Source organism: Lutra lutra, chromosome 7, assembly GCF_902655055.1.
Source record: "Lutra lutra chromosome 7, mLutLut1.2, whole genome shotgun sequence".
In the NCBI taxonomy this organism is placed as follows: domain Eukaryota; kingdom Metazoa; phylum Chordata; class Mammalia; order Carnivora; family Mustelidae; genus Lutra; species Lutra lutra.
The window spans coordinates 134,741,257-134,763,241 of NC_062284.1; the positions used below are offsets into that span (position 1 = coordinate 134,741,257).

General features: G+C 41.9%; 1 protein-coding gene across 12 annotated transcripts in view; it reads right to left on the reverse strand.

Annotated features, from left to right (window-relative positions):
- The window catches only part of RGS6 (regulator of G protein signaling 6), a 558,551-nt gene that overhangs the window by 352,813 nt on the left and 183,753 nt on the right, over positions 1-21,985 (reverse strand). The window lies entirely within an intron of this gene.

Genomic DNA, 21,985 nt, shown 5'->3' on the forward strand with positions numbered 1-21,985 from the left:
GAGACTCACGAGGATGACAGCTGAGGCTCAGCAGAGGTGCAGCTTTTGAGAGTCAACCCCTGCAAAGAGGGGTGGGCACCCAGACTTGTCCCTACAGACCCACTGGGGCACTGTGACTGGCCACTCAGAGAGAGGGTGGAGAACCATCAGAGGCCGGTGGACACAGCAGTTCCAGGGCCACATGACGAAGACAGAGATAACCTTGGGCAGCTGAAGCACCATATTCTTAAAACCGGTCCTCAGGGTGATGGAATGTTCATGAAGACTGGAGTTCCTGGGTCATAGATGAGTCATCAAAATGGGGATCAGAGCACTAATGACCTGTGTTAACATTCTTTAGCTAAGTGTCGTTCCCTTCCTCTGCCATATCATGGTCTACTGAGTGTGTGAATGGCTACAGAAACTCCAGGTGAGGGCTGTGATCAATCATACAGACTCAGAGTACACCAGGTGCTTGCTTATGATGTAGACGGGGAAGGCTGGGTTTTTACCTCACAGCTCTTACCATCGGCACATGACAATAGATGGTAAAGCAATGTTCAAACAGAGTTTGTTGTCTTGACAGGAACAGCGGCACGTTTTATACAACGAGAGTTAGAATGGTCAAATAACCTCTCTCAAATCAAAGGAAAGGCAGTTGGGGTCGAGTCCATGCCTATGAATGAAAGATTAAGGTGGGTCTGCCAGCAGTCCACTGCAAAGAGCCTCAAAAATCCCATGCCTGGCTCACCCCTCTCCCCAGGCTCAAGGTCCAGCCTGCTCAGAAGCCCAGCTGAAAACTCTCAGGTGAAGACAAGAAGCGGTACAAATAGCCATTCTGGAAAGGGTCAAATCCCACTGTGATCTTAGATGCTGGTTATATGCTGGCTAATGTATCAAGGATGGTTTACTGCAGAGGTGGGTTTCTCAAAATGCTGCTTTAATTCTGAAACAGACTCCTGTTGACATTTCTAATGATGCTTCTAGAAATCATGTCTGCCCTTTTTACTAATAACAATCCCATAGTCATCAGTTCCTTCCCTCCCCCTCCTTAAGCCTCTCAAAATGGAGGAAACAGCCTGGCTTACCAGGCTATAGAAGAAACCCTCTGCCACCGCTCTGATGCTATCACCAGCTCACCACCAATTAGCATGTGGTGTCAATTCCATGTCATTAACTATACTTTTCTTGGGAAAAGGTAACCAGTCATGTCACACCCAGAGCTTTGGTGAGAAAGCACTAATTAAAATGATTATAAAGCCTTTTTCAACTATAAAGATTTGCCGTAGAAAAGCTGAAATGGTAATAGGGGTATAGTTCCCTTTCTGCATATGAAAGATCTTGCCCAGCACTCAAGCTAAATGTGAATCTGATTTGCTTTTCAAGAAGCTGTTATGGCTGTTGGTACCCATGAAGTGTCACTCGGCCTTGTGCAAAGACCATGTCCATTCCAGGGGGAGTAGCTTAGCAAGGAGGTCAGATGGTCACTGGTAAATGATCACATGAGTCAAATCCATCGAAAAATGTCAGGACCTTTTTAACTAGCAATCGATGAGAGAATTTCTAATCTTTCCTTTGGAATGTCTTGGTGGCATTTACAACTCTAATTGGTTTCCTTAACAAATCTCATCCAAGTGAAATAACTGAGAGTCAAATGGGGGAAAAAAGTCTGTCCTTTTTTTTTTTTTGTATGTTTTTAAATTTATTATTTAAATATGCACGTGTAAGCACAGAATACCAAGTGGAGGGAAAAAAATCTGCCCAAGCAATGTGAAATACTCTCATAATGAGTGTTAAAGATGTGTTTGGGCTTCTGATATTATTCAATATTTTTATCTTCTATGATGCTTTGTTTTTTTCCTTGCCATGAATTTTCCTACTTCCTTTTGTTGAATGGATAGGCAGAAAACTTAATAAATCTTTGGAGTTTTGCTAAAACTCCACCTATCAAGAGCTTTATTTCCTTATATTTTAATACTCAGGGCTAACCCAGTATTTCTTTTTCTTTGTTTTCTGCTTATTAAACTCAAACCAAAATAATCATGCTTTCCCACATGGAACCAGCTTTCACCGTAAAAGTTAAATTAACAGTGATTCATATGGACCATGGATGTCTCTAACCTGGGTGTGCAGAAGGTAGTTAATGCCAGGTGACTAAGTGAAATCACACTGAATTATGTGACTGAATTACACAGGGTCACTGGTTGTGAGCAACAGCAGTTCTGTCCAGCTACGTGAAGCAGAAAAGGAATGGACTGTGGGCTGCTTCTCTCACTGCCTGTCAGCACTGCTGCCTTCAAGTGTTTCTCAAGGATCCTTTGATCTCTACTACATGTCCCCCAACCCCAAAGTTCAGAAGAAGAGTACCAATGGGCCAAGCCTAAGTCACTCCATACCCCTGCTCTAGCTGGCCAGGAGCAGGGAGATGGAATATATGGCCCTTCCAGGACATGAAATAGAAGGACTCTCCCTTAGAAACAGAAACACAGGTAAAGACCCACTGCAGCGAAGTAGGTTTCCATCAGGGAGAAAGTAAATGTAATTCTGCCACAGGAAGAGTGATGAGGACGCTACCCTTCCCCTCAGTGTACTCATGAGGTCCATTTTTGTGATGCTGCTGGAAAGGCATTGAAGTTCTCCACCCCCATGGAGGTCCTCACCCATATTGCACTTACATCCTGGTCCTCCACAACAAGTGACAGAACTCAGCTTCTCATTCAGAGCATCTAGCAGACCCCTGAGTCTGAGGATTCCCTATATGTGCCTTTAAAAAAAAAAATCTAATTAATTTATTTATGGGGGGGAGAGAGAGGCAGTGAGCAAGCAGGGGGAGGGGCAGAGGAAGAGAATCTCAAGTAGACTCCACACTGTGCATGGAGCCAGACATGGGGCTCCATCTCATAACCCTGAGACCATGATGTGAGCCAAACACTTAAATAGACTGGTCAACCAGGTGGCCCCATATCTGGGTCTTCTGTTCTTAGAGTATAAACTTTGCAAAAGTGTTAATACGTACCATATTGGTTTTGCTCATATGTGGAACATAAGGAATAGCATGGAGGACCACAGGGAAAGGGGGAGAAAACTTAATGGGAAGAAATCAGGGAGGGAGACAAGCCATGAGAGACTCTGGGCTCTGGGAACCAAACTGAGGGTTTCAGAAGGGAGGGGGAGGGTGGGGGATGGGCTAATTGGGTGATGAGGATTAAGGAGCGCATGTGTGGTGATGCCGTACTGGGTGTTATACACAGCTAATGAATCATTGAACACCACGTCAAAAACCAGTGATGTCCTATATGTTGGCTAATGGAACATAATAATAAAAAACAAAACAAAACAGTAACAACAAAAAACCTACCATGTAGGGCTGTAGAAAGGATTAAACAAAACAAATACATAAGGCCCCTGGCACCGATGGGCATAAAACCACCGAGGACATCCAGCTTGACACCCAGGGGTTGCAACCTAGTTTGTAGTACTTGAGAATCTGGGGGTCCTCTCAAGTTTCAGACTGCCCCTCATGAATGTCCACGAGCTCTGGCAATCCAAAGGATTTAATTTTATTGAAGAGCATTCAGAGTAGGGGATGGATAAAGAAAGGGCAGTAAAGAGTGAAATAAGTCAAGCAGAAAGAGTCAATTATCATATGGTTTCACTTATTTGAGGGAAATTGGAAGGGGAGGTGAACCATGAGATACTATGGACTCTGAAAAACGATCTGAGAATTTTGTTAAGGGGTGGGGGGTGGGAGGTTGGGGGCACCAGGTGGTGGGTATTGTAGAGGGCACGGATTGCATGGAGCACTGGGTGTGGTGCAAAAATAATGAATACTGTTATGCTGAAAAAATAAAAAAATTAAAAGTAAAAAAAAAATAAAAAATAAAATAATAAAGCTGCTAAATAAAAAAAAAAAAAAAAAAAAAGAAAGGGCAGTAAAGCAAGTTGGAACGTAAAAATGAGAAAAGTAAACAGCCTGAGGCATCCTCTTTCTATTTCCCTTAGAAACTGCATGGGATAATATCTTTCAAGGAACTCAGTTCTCAAGCCGCATATAAGGAAAGCAATTACATTACTGTAACTGAATGTTGGTATGATAATCCACTAAAATGAGAACTTCATGGACAGCCTATTCCAATGAACTGAGCAAAAAAAAAACCCAAAAAAAACAAAAAACTGTTCAAAGGCTGTTATCCTAAAGAAGCCTGGCAGGTCTCTTTACCTCCTCATTTCTCAGTTCTCTTAGAGTTAAAAAATATTTTATTGAACACTTGACATAAACCATATACTTGCTTTAATTTGCGAATACAAGGTCGGTCAGTTCCTTCTTTGTAGTTTTCAATACAGAGACTGCCTCTCCTTTTGGGGATAGTAGGTGCGTGAATTACATCTGCCCAGAGTACAATATAATTCCTCAGGAGAAAGACTCTGTCAATCCACCGCAGCTGTGATATGGGCAGACAGGCTCACTTGGGCAGGGAAGGAGGCAGCACCAGCAAAGCAGGATTTAGAGAAGGGGAATGCATGCCAGAAAAACGGTGCAATGAATTTCCTTGCCTTCAATCTCAAACACACACCACTGTCCAAATTAAGACACTAGGGAAGAATAAGAAAGTTGAGATCATGCAAAAATGTTCTAGCAAGGTGTTTCCTTGATTCCTCCTCCTCCTCTTTCTATTTCAACAGTAGGGTGAAGCCTAAACACTTAAGACATCCTACTATTCAGGAAAGTAGATGTGTTATTTTAATAACCCTCCTAAAATGGCACCATATAACCATCTGTTATGAACCCCTGCAGTCCTGCATTCTCCACTCTTCTCTGAATATCAATATCGCAAAAGCCACCCACCCATCCACCCACCCCCCAAAAAAAATATTGGGGGAAGAGGAAGAAAGAGAAGTTTGGCAGAAAAAAAAGTATTAGGCTGCTCAGAATGCATTTATGTTAACTATTTCCCAACCTCTTTCTCATGACATAAACAGCTATGAAAGTAGGGACAAATTTATTATATTAAATACAAAGACACTTTAGAAAGTGGTAGATGCAGGTCAAGGGAAAAGGAGGACTCAGATCTAAGTTTAGAGCTGGAAGGGAGCTTGCTGATAATCCCATCCTCACACTTCACAGCTGAGAAAACTGAGGCCCACGTCCTTAGGTGAACCCCACAGTAGCATCAAATGAGAGTCTGTGCCAGGTCTAGAACCAAGCGAATCTCCTGCCCCACAGGCCAGGAAGCTCTTCAAAACACCAAAATCCCATGAAGTTTACCATAAGAAGAAATACTGAAGGCCAAAGATTTTGTGACATTGTGCAAATGCCATAAAGAGAATTACAAGACATTGATCCCACCCTAGAGGTTGGTGAAGTCAAGGGACAAGATAGTAACTCAACTCCTGCACATGTACAAGAAACAGAGGCAAGAAATTTAAACTATTTTAAAAACATGTGGGAAGCATATTAAGCGGCACATTCCTGCTTCAGTTTGTGGCCCCAGAGATCTAATTAATGACTAAGTTTATGCACAAAGAACCAGGGAAAATTGAAATGTCTCTGTTGGGTTAACTCTGAGGCTCCAACACTGAAATATTAGCATATCATTCCAGGCAATCCTAGAACAACTATGTGGGGGCTTTATGGAAAGGTGTTAATACCATTCCAAATGGATGGGGCATTGGCCATCACCTATGAAGAGACTTATGGACCAAATAGAGACAAAAACCTGAGTGGGTATGGGAGGGAGGGTCTAGAAACAGGTGATACCTATCCCTTTAGAGATGGCCAACATATTCAGAGATAACTGGGTACAGCAGGAAATCACCAGAGAGCTTCATTAAATAAGCAATCTGGGGCACCTGGGTGGCTCAGCCCATTAAGCATCTGCCTTTGGCTCAGGTCATGATCTCAGGGTCCTGAGTTCAAGCCCCACATTGGGCTTTTTGCTCAGTGTGGAGTCTGCTTCTCCCTTTCATTCTCCCTCTGTGCTTTCTCTTTCTCTCTCTCTCAAATAAATAAATAAAATCTTTTAAAAAATAAGTAAGCCAGTCAAAGCTGATAATGGAAGAAAAAGTACAGCAGCAGTATACATACATAAGGGGGTTGATGCAAGTTGTTAGGAAACCAGTGTAGAAAAATATCTAGGCAAGAGAAGACTAGAACCCCAAATGGGCTTCATTTTGAATTACAACTCCAATCAATTGAAAGTGATTGCTTAGAATTCTGTTAAGAAATTGCTAAGTCTATGCCAAGAAAGGGCATTATGATCTGCCATGGAGAAACCCACTTCCATGAAGTCTATACCATAACTTACTGGTAAGTATAGGAAGAAAGACTGAATATGAATGATGGTCTCTATAAAGCAGAAAATGATGTGTCCAACAATCATGCAAGAGTATGTCCTTTGCTTTAAGAGATGAGTAGACTGCTTACCATAATAGGCAAGCTTGGGTCATGGCAGAAGGTGATCAGTAGGTGATCAGAAGGTGAAAGTAGAAGAGCCACACAAATTTAGGTACTTACCTGGTGGAAGAATAAGCAATATCAGTTATGTCTATTAATTCACACACTGGGGAACCCTCATATATAGTATTTTCCTGTCCTCTGATTGGAGGAAACACTGGAAAAGGCACATGTATAAGGCATGGGATTTTAAAGAGTAGGGGGTTATTCCAAGCCTGGGAGAGGGAAAGCCTAGCAAATTCTCTGAAGGAGAGAAGCAGGAAGTATTAACAGACTTCATTGTTCAGTCTGGTCAGCATTTTCTGGTCTTCCTGCTGAAGCCTTAGGGTCCCCTTTCCACACATACAGCAGAGGGTACCTAGTGGGAAATTCTGGACTCCCTCAGCAATTCAGTTCTAGGACTGGAGCTGAGTAGAGTACACCTCTAAATCCATAAAAGATAAAACAGTAGATGAGAGAGGACAAAAATTGCAAGTATTGGAAGTACTGAAAGGCTAAGGTAAGTAAAGCATATGGAGGGGAAACACCATGAGAGATCTCGAAATTCAGATGAAAGAAATGCAGCCAGTGTTGGAGCCAAAAAGGGATTTTCAGGGTGATGTAGGAACAGATAAATGGGTGTAATCATGATTCAATAAGAAAAGAACACCTCGTTTCTCCTTATGCCTTATATCCTTGGTCTTCCAGGTTCCTTCTAAGAAGAAGCCATCCTGGTGCATTTAAAGTCAGTCTCATTTTAAATAAAACATGGCTTTAAAAATAAAATACAGGTATATAAAAGCCGAGTAGAGCACCTTTCCTTTAGTTCAATGCCAAACACCTTTTGACTGAATATGAGCAAAACATTGCCAAAGATACCAAGATCAGTGAAGCCAAGTCCCTGACCTAAAAGAGTCTATCAGAAGTTGATGGTACATATTATGTCTGGCAGAGGAAAGACTACAAACAAAATATGTCCAGCTTCTACACCTCTGACTGCTGATGTGTTAACTAAGCCTAGAGAACAATTAACCACAGTCATTGTCAAATAATTCTTCACAATGGCTGAATTTCTTCATTGTCCATAGGAAAAGTGCATGTGAAGCACTTCTGATGCTTCATGCTTGAATGATGTACACAATAAACATACAGAATATACACAAAATGAGGACTGTCTTCATTCTCTGAAACACCAGGACCAAATATAGTGACTAATACATATCCAATGCCTGATTAAAATAACTGAATAAACAGGGTTGCCAGAGTGGCTCAGTCAGTTAAGCGTCTGCCTTTGGCTCAGGTCATGATCCCCAGGGTCCTAGGATTGAGTCCCGCACTGGGCTCCCCACTGAGCCTGCTTCTCCCTCTTCCACTCCCCCTGCTTGTGCGCTCTTGCTCTCTCTCGCTCTCTGATAAATAAATAAATAATAATCTTTAAAAAAAAATAACTGAATAAACAAATGAAGCCAACAGTTCCCACCACCCAGTTGTTCCACTATGGAGCTGAACTGTACAAATGGTTGTAAGACGGTATCTGGAGAGCTCTAATATAGCTCTGTAGAGAGTTATGTGGGGTATGGGTGAAGGAGTGACCAAACCAAAGAAGAGTTTGGTCAGACTTCCGGAAGACGGTGGCCTCTGGGATGGATCTTGCAGACCACCTAGGATTTTATTGCACAATTTTAAAACTTGCTTTATAATCACAACTCAAACTTCCACGGAGTCCCACCCAATGGTGAGCCCATAGTAAGCGCCAAAATTAATTAATGTTATCAAATCTATAAAACAGGTTTACTTTCTTTAATGCTCATTAAAAAAGTAGAGGTAAGAGCTGAAATAATGAAAAAGGGGATGCGTCAACCCTTGACACCCAAAATGCTCTTCTCTATTTCGCTCACCAAAACTGCCCCTTAAATTATTCAATCTGTCCTAATTAACTCCCCAGAGAATTATCTTCAAGGCACTGCTTGTTGCCTGAGGCCAAACTCCAAGCTAGCTCTGGGATGTGGGAGGGATACAAAAGTTTCTTTGCACTTGAGGATTTCAGTTACACAGCAAGAGAGAAGGGGATAAAATTATCTCATAAAGATTACAGTTGAACCCAAAGGGGCATATGGAACTTCATCTTATAGGCTGTCATTGGCAGCTTACCAGAAAATGTCCTTTACAAAATAAAACTCTAGATGTGGAACATAAAGATTTTTAAATATCTGAATGGAGAAAATAAAGTTCTCCTCAGGACAAAGTGATGATTTCTTTATGTTTCTTATGTAGACTAGGAAACCCTGAAAAGAAAAGACTCCAGCAAGAGATCCCATTAGAACCTTCAAACTAGACCCAGTGAGATAATGATGCCAAAAAGCCAGAGTCAAACCCTAAAATAGCTTTTAGCAAGATGGGCTTGAAAAAAACATTTGAGGAGCCAGAATAAGATGACTGGGGGGTAGAAGAAGGAATCTGGCCCAAGAGAATAGTTTGGGAGCAAAAGAAAACAAACAGACAAAAACTAAGTCTGAGTTAAGCTTGGGAGAAAGGAACACAAGGGTGAGGAAGGAAATAAATGATGGAGACAGTCACGTTTAGGGGAACCAGCACAGTCTGAGCTCTCCTCAAGTCAGAGCCTGCCAAGCATGAGAGCTGAGGGAGTTAGGCAGTACCCAGGAAGCCATGACTGAGGACCAGAGTCCAACACTGAGGCCTGCTGGCGGGGATCTCCCACCACCATCCTCTTCCCCGACACTGTATCAATTCAATAGCTCTTTCTGATACGTCCATGGATGTGTCCGGCATGCGCCATAAGGCATAGCATCCGCTGTCCGGGAGCTTGCACTAGTGGCAATGGGGATAAGACACAGTGTTGTTTTCCAAGCTGTGAAAAAGAAAACCACAGACCCAAAATGGTGTCACATAGTCCAAGTCACCAAACTGAGACTCAATACTCAACCTAACTACAGTTCCACCTACCCTAGAAATGTAATCTTAACTGACCAGTCAGGAATTTTCTCATCAGCATTAGGGATACTGGTCACATGGGTCCTCTCCACCCCCACCCCCAACTGAAGATAAGGTAATCCACTTGGTAAGACATCTGCCTGTTCTAAGGGAAGGAGAAAAATCCTCTTTTCTTTGCGAACAACTTACCCTCCCACCCTCCTTCCTATAAAAACCTTCCTTGGAGCTCCCCTCTACTTGCTGGATGGGATGCTGCCTGCTTCATGAACTGATTCATAAAGCCAATTAGATCTCTAAAATATGCTTAATTGAATTTTATTATTTAACAGATTTGGTGGCAGTGCTGGGATCTAAAGTGAACTTTCAGTGACATCTGGGGAACGACAAACACAAGTGTGATTCCCCATGAACTCTGAATCTCCTCTCTCATCTGCGCTGAGGGCTGAGTGAGCCCCTTTCAGCTCTGAGCTCTGCCATTTTTGTGTTCAAGTCCTCCATCAAATTGGCTTTCCTTTTCAGGGCAAGTCAGCTTGAACTGGCAGACAGTTGTGCTTGGAGCCCAACTCAGCTGGCAGAAGGATCTTCCAGAGCTCAAGCCTCTAGCCTTTCAGATCACAATTCCTCAGGGTGAAAACCCCAGCCCTTGGTTCTATCCCTGGAGTCCACACTGGGAACTGTTGGCGACTGCTGGAGTTCTCCAATTTGTTTGGAACCAGTCCTCAGTCCCCGTTCCTGGGGATTTGCTGCTTTAATCCCTTCCCCAGTCCAGGGTTCCATAGGAATTGGTGGGGATATGTACAGGGCCTTCTTGTGGCCCGCCCTCAGGAACATCTCTTGACTACTGTTGATACATTAAGGTGCACATGTTTGTCTGTCTTGTTTTTGAAGATAAAAGTTATCACTGGGACTCCTGGGGTGGGGGGCTCAGCTGGTTAAGCAATGGGCTCTTGGTTTCTACTTAGGTCATGATCTCAGAGCCGTGAAGTGGAGCCCGGCCTTGGGCTCTATGCTCAGCAGGAAGACTGCTTGAGATTCTTCTCTCTTTCCTTCTCCCTCTGTCCTTCTGTCCCTCCCCTGCTGCTCCCTCTCTCCTCTCTCTCTCTAATAAATAACTAAATCTTTTTTTAAGTTAAAAAAAAATAAAAGTTATTGCTAAGGGACTCTCAGAAGCCAGGAAAGCTGCAAAAATTGCTGGGCATAAGCCAAGTGTTTATAGGCTATTAGAGCACTCAGCACCTCAAAAAGATTCTCGTGATAGGATAAATGGGTCATGGAACAGGTTAGATTGATCCTAGGTCACTCACCAACCTCAAGAAAGCTTCCATGTGATGAGGTACACTGCGGAACATGAACAATCCCCAACCCAGCAGCACATCCCCTCCAGGTATCAGTTTGGCTCGGAGAAACCCGAAGCTTAGCTACTGGGATCCTTAAATTCTAAAGAGTCAAGTGTATTACCTTCAGTCACACCTGCTTATTTTATGTCTAAGAATTATAGACCTGGAAATGGCAGTTATCTCAAAAAAAAAAAAAAAAAAAAAAGCAAAATCTTAGAAAGCTTGTTTTGTGTCCTGAAGAATCTGGCTTGGTAACTGTCAGATGGGGGGCCCCAAAATAAGGCTAGACAGAAAAGTCCGTTGCACCCTGATGGCTGGAAAGAAATATGGTTTCATTCCATTTGTAGCTAAGGTCCTAGAAAACTGCTGCCACCCCTCAGGGGAATTTGGACTCAGAAGGACTCAGAAGGACAATGGCCAGTACGGGGAATGTTCCAAATAGACAAGATGGTTCATTTAGGAAGCACACTTAAAAGTGAGGGTCCCCGGGCGCCTGGGTGGCTCAGTGGGTTAAGCCGCTGCCTTCGGCTCAGGTCATGATCTCAGGGTCCTGGGATCGAGTCCCGCATCGGGTTCTCTGCTCGGCAGAGATCCTGCTTCCCTCTCTCTCTCTCTGCCTGCCTCTCCATCTACTTGTGATCTCTCTCTGTCAAATAAATAAATAAAATCTTTAAAAAAAAAAAAAAAGTGAGGGTCCCCAAATTAAACAGTTTTAATGGGTAAGCAGCAGCCTCCAAGAGGTTTCAAAATCCCAAAGTGGTTTCACTGGAAGATTCAAGGCTGATGAAACATGAAAGATGTGAGAGTCACCTAGAATGCCAGACTGTAAGAGTGATGTAACTCCCACTGTTCCCCTCTATCCTCCTCTGAGACCCCACTCTAGGCTGGATCGGTTTTTCCACTCTGAAAAGACAACATAACCAAAAAAAAAAAAAGTTTGCTGAGTTAATGGCCTTACAGATACCCCTACAACGTACCTTGAGAGGAGGGGCCCCTTCTGGACTCCTCCAAGAGTTGACAAAACTAAGGAAGGTTCTGGTAAACTGCTATGCTAGTCCTTTCAACAGCCCAGGGGAACTCAGGTAGATACCAGAGCCTACAGAGAGGATCCTAGAAAAACTAGCAGAGGCCACTGAAGGAGAAGATTTAGTTCTCCTATATCTCTGTCTGTCGTGCCCAGTCAAGAAAGGAAAATGAAATTTCACGTTGCTCCTTTCTTTCCAAATCTAGGCCCGTAGGTCACTGATCCTCTCTCTCCCAGGGATACCCATGGACTTCTTGCTTGTCTCAATGTGTATAACTAGGCTTGGCTTTCTGTCTGTCTGGGACAAGTGGGTTGTTGGTTCTTTCTTTTGGCTATCTTCAGGAACGACTCTGGGTCTTGGGAAAGGAGTACCATTCATACCCCCTTTAGGATCCCTGTTACACCCAAGGCAGGCTATTCAATACTGTCAGAAATATTTAAAATCAGAACTATGTACTCAGAGGGAAAGAAACAAATTGAGGATAATAATGTAGTTGGATGGGTGGACCAACATATGATATCATTTAAGTTACAACTCAATTCTTTGAGGAATTAAAATAACTGTCCTTATCTTACAAATCTTTGCAAAACTAGAAATGGGGCTCTAGAGGCAATTCAAAATTCACCTACTCCTTTACCAAACCCAAAACTTCTTATCTCAAACAAATTATAAACTATTGGCTCTGGGAAACCAAAGTCCTTTTTGGGCAGAACTTGCATTCTTTCTTTGCCCTTAGAGTTATAAATCTTATCTCTTTGAAATGTTGTAGGCATAGCCCAGAATCACTTGAGACTAAAGGAGAAAGAAAGAAAGAAAAAAAAAAGGAGATCCTTTTAAAATACAAACTGCTAGGGGCTCCTGGCTGATTCAGTCAGTGGGGTGTGTAGTTCTTGATCTCAAGGTTGTGAATCTGAGCCTTACGTGGCTATGGAGATCACTTAAAAATAAAGAATCTTACAAACAAAATAAAATATAAACTTCTTCAAGAGCTCAGCCTCCTTAAGATTAATTCCAGGGACAAATACAAATCTTAAAAATCTTCTCTGCAAACATTGTTAACTACAGGGTCTTTGCATCTGTCTCTGTATATGTGCCCATATTTATATATATATATGTAGTAGGAGTGAGATATTTTTCTACCTCTGGATGGTACTGCTAAAATTAATTTGTAAAAAAGCTCTATCTAGTTAGTTTGAAGGCAAGCACTTGTAAAGCACTAGGCACTCTAGAACTCTCAGAAAGACAGAAACTAGCACAATGTTTTTTTCAAGTTCATGTGATCTGGAAAAATATTCGGTTGTTGGCTTAATTAAAATAGACATGTCTTTAGAGTTATCAGCATTAAAATTAAAACTTTTATTCTGCCTGGGTTTATTTAAGGTCATATACATTGATGTTATCTGTTACAAAATGTTTTTTAAAAATAGCTTGGGATAATGACTGACTTTGATGTCTCATTAAGATTTTATGGGCAATTCAGGCATAATTTTTAAGAACAAGTAAACGGAATAGATGTAAAAAAAACTAAAAATTTGAGGCAGACTTTTAAATAGTCTCCCAAATCTTTCTGGTAACCTAAAACCTTAAGGTTTTGCCAAGTTAGGTGAAATGATAAATTAAATTCATTTAATACCCAAATCAGTTCCAAATAAGATAAAATGCTAAAACATTAGTTACCGAACATAGGTTTATCTACTTTTGGCTTCTTATTAGAGAGAAAGTAAAAGCTATTTGGATGTGTTTGTGCTACACTGGAAAAATTAAAAAGGAATACGCCTCTAAAATTTTTGAAATGTATTCATAAATTTGCAAATCTACAGAATGCTGGTATAACAGTTCACAATTGCTTACTCTTGGTTTTCAATAGAAAGTTAATATTTTAAAAAATTCTAATACATGTAATTAAAGCCTCTAAGGATGGTGGAAAAGGAATCTCCGGGGGAAAAAAATGTGATATGTGATTAGCTGACTGATGCAAAGGCCAACAGTAACAGAATCTGTAAAGGTCATGGCACTTGTGGATGAAGTTCATTCTGCTTCTACAAAAATGACCTCTTTTTAAATTTTTGTTCTTAAATTTATTTACTTGGTAGAGAGATAGAGAGAGGCCAAGTAGCAGAGTGGCAGGCAGAGGGAGAGGGAGAGCAGGCCTCCCACTGAGCAGCGAGCCTGATGCCCAGCTTTCCCAGGATCATGACCTGACCGGAAGGCAGATGCTTAACCTACTGAGCCACCCACGTGCCCCGATAAGAATGACCTCTTCTTGCCAGACTTCTGCTATCCCGATATCCTTCCAACATGGCAACAGTCAGCTCTCAGATTAGAAGAATCAAGATGGGTGGATAATGGCGGTAAATTCAGTGAACACTCATAGTTACGGGAAACCCAAGAAGGCCCCTTGGTTCTTCCCAGCTCCCCAGCAAACAAACCCCATGTTTTGATTTTTACATTCCTTCACTCACCACATGGCATTTAAGAGGACTCAAATTATGAACAGACATGGGTGGAGAGATTTGTATAAAATTGCAGAAATAATCTACTATTGCAGCGTCCGATTGGTCAAGTCCATAATCCTGGAAAAATTACTTTTGTCCCCAGAGGCCTCCAACCTTTTCCCCCTGGAGCCTTGGCATACCTGCAGTTGACTGCATTTGGCTGTCACTTAGGATGTGCTATCACTGTATTCTCGTTATCAGTATTATGTTTTCTGGATGGTCTGAGACCTTCCACTGTCACAAAGCCAATGCCTCCTACTGGCAAAGACACCATTAGAGAATGTGTTTCCCACTGGGAACCTTCCACAATTTCCGGTCACTGAGGAAACCACCTCACTGAACAAGTCATATAAGCCTTAATGAAAACTTTGCAAACTTCTTGGAATTATCACTGCCCGTATCACTTCAATCATCAGACAAGGTTGAGAGAATAAATAGGATCCTCCAACGTGAAACTTCTAAGTGTGCTGGGAGTACCAGACTTCCCTGGGCTAAGGTTATAATGGTCTTTGGTCTTGCTGATTGTTTGCAGTTCCCGCTTTGAGCAATAAACTCAGTCTCTATGAGATAGTAACCAGCAGACCAATGCCGATTAGTTACACAACCTTCCGCTTGTCCTTTGTTATCTCCCGCTACTATGTCCAGCTACTTTAAGTCTTTAAGGTCTTCTACTCAAGCCTGTTATCAACAGGTTAAAGAAGGCTTTCTAGATCCTAATTCAGAGGTTTCTATTGGTCATAATCTAGAGCCTGATGACTGGGTATATGGGAAATAGTACCAGAGGAAGACAGTGTTTGAGGCCTGTTGGAAGGACCTTATCAAGCATTCCTAACCACTGACACTGCTGTAAAACGAGAAGACACCAGACCTTCGAATCCAATTGATGGGGAAGGGAAGAAGCTGACAGCAGGTTGATTACTTCTGCCCAGGAAGACAGGTAAAAACTTCTAACTGAACATGAAACCCTTTCTCCTTCTTTTCCTTTCCTTCATCCTGGCATTAGCCTGGAAAGACAACACCCTCAATTGTATCCCCCACACCACTGCTAAGGAGTTGGCGGGTAAACTCTGGAATTTAGAACAACTTTTTATTTCATGCTAGAAGAAAACCTAATTGTGACCTAACTTTTCACAAGGAAAACAAGACATCTCATTGGTCGACTCCCCTGAATTTACACTGTTGTATTAGAAAACACCTACCAGGAGGCTTTCACGATTCAGGATTCACTCCTTTTGGTACAACTCTATCCCTTTGTTTAGGGATAGATGTAAATGAAGTATGATTAGGAACCTCTCCGTAATTCTCAAAATTGTTGCAGAAACCACTGCTAAAGCAAAAGCAGCTCAACAAAGATCCTTAAACTCTCCGGCCAAAATTGTTCTTGATAAGAGGAGAGCCGTTTGAGTATCTTTTAGCTGATGAAGGAGGTGTCTATACTGTGGTTACCACTACCTGCTGTACCAGGATCAATGCATCAGGGCAAGATGAAACTCAGTTAAAATCATGGAGGAAGCCATGTATCATAAAAGGGTGTCTCCTTCAACAGGGTCTTTCTTTGGTTTGGGTCTTGGGGACCATGTATCCAAATTGTACTCCAAACACTGGGAATTATCCTGTTTATAAGAATCTTAATCATCTCCCTGGGGCACTGTATTCTCTCAAAAGCTTTCAATGCATCTTTGTAGCCTAACCACCAAGCAAATGATGTCCTTAAGATCGGAATGCCAAGAAAGGAACAAGGAAAATGACCAACTTAATGTGAACCCAAAGCCATGACCTATGAAGATTCCAGAGGTTAAGCAAAAATATCATGACCTTTGGATACCAAAGAAAGAAAAAAACTATGAGAGCTTCAGAGCAGTAACCAAGAGTGGCCCTAATGCCTTAAATTCTGATCACATCTCTCAACTAAGCTGAGAGTCTGATCAAAAAGAAGGAAAGCCAGGGCCCTAAGTGGCGCCATTTAGGCCAGTTCACTGAACTAGGACTCAATATCTAACCCTAACTGCAGCCCAATCTCCCTCAGAAATGTAGTCTTAACTGGTCAGTCAGGAATTTTCTAATCAGCACCAGTGAGGAATCTGTCATGTGGGCCCTCTCCATCCCCCCACCCAATAAGACCCCTGCCCTTCCCCGCTAAGGGAAGGTGACTGTGCCTATAACAATCTTTCTTCTTTTGTTAATAACTTCTCATCCCACCCTTGTCCTTAGAAATTTTGTACAACTCCTTGGAGCTCTCCTCTCCTTGATAGATGGGATGCTGCCCAATTGGTGAATCATGCTTAATAAAGTGACTTAGATCTTTAAAATGTATGGGTTGAATTTTTGTTATTTAACAAAGTAAATGATAGGAAAATAGTCACTCTTAAAATGCCTTTTGTTTTGTGTAAGGGAACAGGCCAGCTTGAATATGTGGAGGACCATCATGGTGGACTAAAGGTAGCCACAAATTCTTTGTCATTATCCCTGTCATATAACAAAAAATACATTATACCTTTGTCCACATTTCTAGTTCCTGCCACAGAGCTTCCAAGACTCTTGAAATTTCCTGAGCAATAGGAGTGACTTTTGTTATTCATAATGAACCCCTTGGACTATACCTGAGTTTACACTATCATGATCACTCAAGGTAGGCCATTAGATAGTTTAAAAAGAGAGGCTGACCACACATGGGATTACAGGATTAGAACTTTCAACCCCATTCCCCTACCGCTGGGGAGGGGAGAGGGAATGGAGATGGAGTTCAACCACCAATGGCCAATGACTTAATCAATCATTCCTAGTCAACAAAACCTCCATAAACACTCTTGAACCATGAGGTTTGCAGAGCTTCCTGATCAGTGACTATATTGATGTACCAGGAGGGTAGGACACCCTGACTCCAAGGGGACAGAGGCTCCTACACTCAGGATCCTTCTGGCCCTCTCCATGCCCCTCTTCATCCAGCTGTTTATTTGTAATCTTTATAATAGACTGTAATCCTAAATAGAGCACTTTCCTGAGTTCTTTGAGTCATCCTAGTGACTTACTAAACCCAAGGTGGGGTTGGGAGAACCCCTTAGGTGCAGTTGACTGGGCAGAAATGTGGACATCTTGGGAATACCCTTGGTTGTGGCTTGGACTGAAGTGGAGCGCACTTTTGTGGAACTGAACCCTTAACCTATGGGGTCTGTGCGAACTCTGGGTAGTTAGTGTCAGAACTGAATGGAATTATAAAACACCCAGTCAGTGTAGGGAATTGTTGGAAAACCACACTGGAGCTCCACTGAAAGGTGGGATTTCTTACCCCTCTCTTTAAATCTGAGCTGCCCCCCATGACCACTTAACTAAAAGAAGGTAGAGGAAGTAGCATACTGACCATTTCAGGCCTGAGACTTTGAAAAACTTGGAAGCTTCCACCTTGTTTTTTTTTTTTTTTTTGGTTCATTCATTTATTTGTTTGTTTTAAGATTTTATTTATTTATTTGTCAGAGAGAAAGGGAGAGGGAGAGAGGGAGCACAAGGAGGGAGAGCAATAGAAGGAGAGGGAGAAGCAAGCTCCCTGCTGAGCAAGAAGCTTGAGGAGGGACTCAATCTCATCTCAGGACCCTGGGATCATGACATGAGCAGAAGACAGATGCTTAACCAACTGAGCTACCCAGGCGTCCCAAAAGCTTCTACCTTGAGAGCCCTAAAGTCATCAAGTTAAAGTTCAGCTACTTTGCTGGAAAGGCCATATGAAGAGGAAAGGCTCTGAGACCACCTGGAGAGAGAGGGGGCCTGAAATCCCCATAGTCAAGTGGAGGTTCCAGAAACTCCATCCCAGCTGCTATCCAATTGCAAGAGATGTGTCAAGGACAACCAGAAGAACTGTCCAGAAGCATCCAGTGAACCTCCAGAAATGAACTAAACAAATATTTATTGAACATGTCCATTGGGTGAGACTCGAACTAGGCACTGGGAGCACAGATGAAAGAGGATCCTTGCCTTCAGGGAGTGTCCTGCCTAATCATCTCATTCCCTTTTGTCTTTCTTTAACAAAGCTGTCAACTTGTATCCTCCCTCTTTAGAGTCCCCATTTTCTAGGGTGATCTAGGGTTAGAGTCAACTCATTTCCTTATCTCCATAAAGTTTTCCCAGACCAACCCCGTCTTTAAATTTCAGTGTCTCTAAGTAAAATAAGGCCCCAAATGGGCCTAACAACATTTCCAAAAGATTGTTAGGAGATCAAAGCAGAACACTTTTTAATATTAAAGCCTTTTAGGAAAAACTTATTAGGCAGATGACATTTTATTGTTAGTGCTATCATGTTTTGCCTAGAGAAATTCTGCGAATTATGTTAGAAGCAACATCAACCAATGACCATTGCCAGTAGCACCTGCCAGACAGGTAAGATGTCAGTTACTCTGTTTCTCTGCTTTGCCAGGGCTGACATGGAGCAGGAACAGATGCATGCGTATGCTTTGTGGGATCCAAGGGGAAGGAGACAGGCTCTTTCTACATCCTACCAATATAACCACATGTTTCTGAGTGTCACTCAACTGACAGCCTACTATCTGTCAATAAGCTGGACACTGCAGACCATGCCTGTGCTGGCACTTCTGCTCAAATGGAATGTTTATTTAACTAAGACTCTTCATTAGAGACCTCCAAGTGCATAAGAGTACTCAATGTTTTTTAAACATCCAACAGTTGGGGTTGGCAGCCAAAAAGAAACACAATCATGGGCTATCATGGTGCCAGAAGCACAATGAGACATGTGAGCAACAATTAATAAACGCCAATTGTTCATAGTGTATGTTGAACAATCCTTTAGGTTGAAAACATGGCACAACACAACTATTTGTAAATCCTATTGATGGACATGTGCCAAGGATAAACTTAGGTTTGACGGAACATCAGAAATAAACTATGTTAATGAAATCAAGCGACTCTGAGCTAGACTGTCATAGTTTATAACATTTGTTTTAGTCCTACAGGACTCTAAACCTTTCATCTGACTCTCAGTACAATAAATCCTCTGTAATAAGACGGAGTCATAAGCATCTCCATAACTATGTCTTTAAAAAGTTGTCCTTGCTTTTTTATAATAGGCTAAAAGCTGGAAATAGCCCAGATGTCCTTCAGGGGATGAATGGTCCATCCACCCCATGGAATACTGCTCAGCAGTAAACAAGGAATGAATTATCGATCCATACAACTTGGATGAATCGTGAGGCAGTTGTGCTGAGGGAAAAAAGACGACCTTACAAGGTGATATACTGTATGATTTCATTCTTGAAATGACAACTTCTAGAAACAGAAAACAGATTAGTCATTGCCAGAGGTCAGGAGAAAGGAGTGTAGCTATGTGATACAGTGATTTATAAGAAATATATATTTAGTCATTCAGATGACTATTTAGTCTGAATGACTAAAATATATTTCTCAGATAGATATATGGTCTTTGCCTACAGTGACTTAAAATATTCAGAGCCATAAAGGTGGAATGATGTCCTGTTATTTATGAAGGTGACTTTTGGACCCCACCCAAGGGCAGGGGCTGCTTGCCAGAAAAGCCAACCATGTGATTAAAGGGCTAGAACTTCCAGTCCCAGCCCCACCTCTAGGGAGGAGAAACCGTCTACAAGTTGAATCAGCCAATGATCAGTGAGTTAGTTAATTAAGACTCTCTCGAGAAGCCTCCATAAAAACCCAAGAGGAAGACTTTTCAGTTTTTTCTAGAGAGGTTCCATACTTGGGGACCCAGAATACTTCCCTGTGCCACAGAACCTGGCTTCAGGCTCCTTGAGGACAGAAGCTCCTTTGTTCGGGAGTTCACCCTTTATATACCTTATTGTATCCTTTAATAAACTGTTGAAGGTAAAGTAAGTGTTTTCCTGAGTTCTGTGAGCCACCCTAGCAAATTAATCAAACCTGAGGATGTCACTAGAGCCTCCAGTCTGTGGCCAGATGGTCAGAAGCACAAGAAACAGCCTGGGGCTTGCGACTGGCTTCGATGTGGAGGGTAGGAAACAGTCTTGTGGAATTAAACTCTTAACCTGTGCAATCTGATGCTGTTTCCAGGTAGACAGTGCCCAAACTGAGTTTTAGCACAGGGAGCTAGTGTCACAGAGAATTGCCCAGTGTAGGGGGAACTTCCACAATATTTGGTGACCAAAAGTGCCAGAAGTGAAGTATTCTGTGTGAGTGGTGACGAAGACTCACAGGTAACAAACAGACAGTAGGGGAGAACTAGATTTTTCCCAGCACACGTAGAGAACTGAAGTCTTCCCTATTTAAGCTACAAAAGAGGGGCTCGTAGGAGCCTCGTGTTAATGAAACATGTATCTTGGCTGTATCAATGTCAATAACCTGGCTGTGGTATTTTGTAAGATGCTACTGGGGGTTGGCGGAGAACAGGGTAAAAGGAAATGTAGGATCACTTTGTATTATTTCTTACAAATGCATGTGAATCTACAATGACCTCAAATTTCAAAAGTTGTTCTGAAATTCTGGCTAATTATGTCCTGTGCTAAAACTCTGCTAAAACTTTCAGGTGGATACTATTTTTTTCATTACCTTACATTTTTAAATCATTAATGTGTTCTACTAGAAAGCGTTGTTTCTCTAAGTAATGAAACCCAGCTTAAAAATTCATTTGTTGGGGCACCTGAGTGGCTCAGTCGGTTAAATGTCTGCCTTTGGCTCAGGTCATGATCCTGGGGTTTTGGGATCAAGTCCTATGTTGACTCTCTGCTCAGTGGGGAGTCTGTTTCTCCCTCTCCCTCTGCTGTCTCCCCTGCTTGTGCTCTCTCTCTTTCTCACCCTCTCAAATAAATAGATAAAATCTTTTAAAAAAACTATGACTTGTTTTTAAATCACAGTTTAAGAAAAAATTTAACAATTAAATATGAAAATGTACTCAGGCTATACTTAGATGTTATAAATCTCATAATTCTAAAAACTGAAGAAGTGTTAGGGTGATAAACAAAATGTCCTTTATATACTGATTTCAAAGTAAAGGTAACAATTCCAAACTTCTTTTTAGCAGTAATATTATTTTCACCCACCATTCTAAAGGTGGCTTAATAGGTTGGTGACTTTATATCCAAAGTAATTTTTTTTTCAGTTTTTAAAATCACTTAATCTTTAATCACATTCTCAAGACCCTCACCTAGACAGGCCCCAAAGTTCATGCATGGCAGTCTACTTAAGTAGGAAAATGCAAAAGCATAGGGCATTCTGATAACACAATTGTTTAACACTGTTCTTTGACTTGGAACCTTTTTAATAACCTCCCCCTCCCAAAAAAAAGAAAAATGAAGCATCAGCTTTTTCTCTCCTGAGTCATGCATAATCCATATATGTATCCCGACTTCATGGCTCCCCTCTACCCACTGGGGGTTGGGCTGAAACTGAGAGACAGGATGAGAAGAAATGGGGTGTAGAGTCAGGGGTGGGAGCTTAAATGGGGTGATGGGAGAAATCAACATGTGCATTACTCAGTCATTCAAAAGACAAACAAGCAGAAACTGCGTTTTCCTTACCGATTCAGCCCCATCAGTCCCGCCAAGTCAAATGTCCTCCTGACCAAAACAGCCTCATGGAATTGGCTCCATAGAGTCAGCCCCTTCCAACAACCCTGATTAAAAGATCCCCACGTATCCATAACCCCAATATTGGGGAGGGTATGTGCTATGGTGAGTGCTGTGAAGTGTGTAAACCTGGCGATTCGCAGACCTGTACCCCTGGGGATAAAAATATATGTTTATAAAGCTGTAAAAAAAAAAAAAAGAAAAAGAA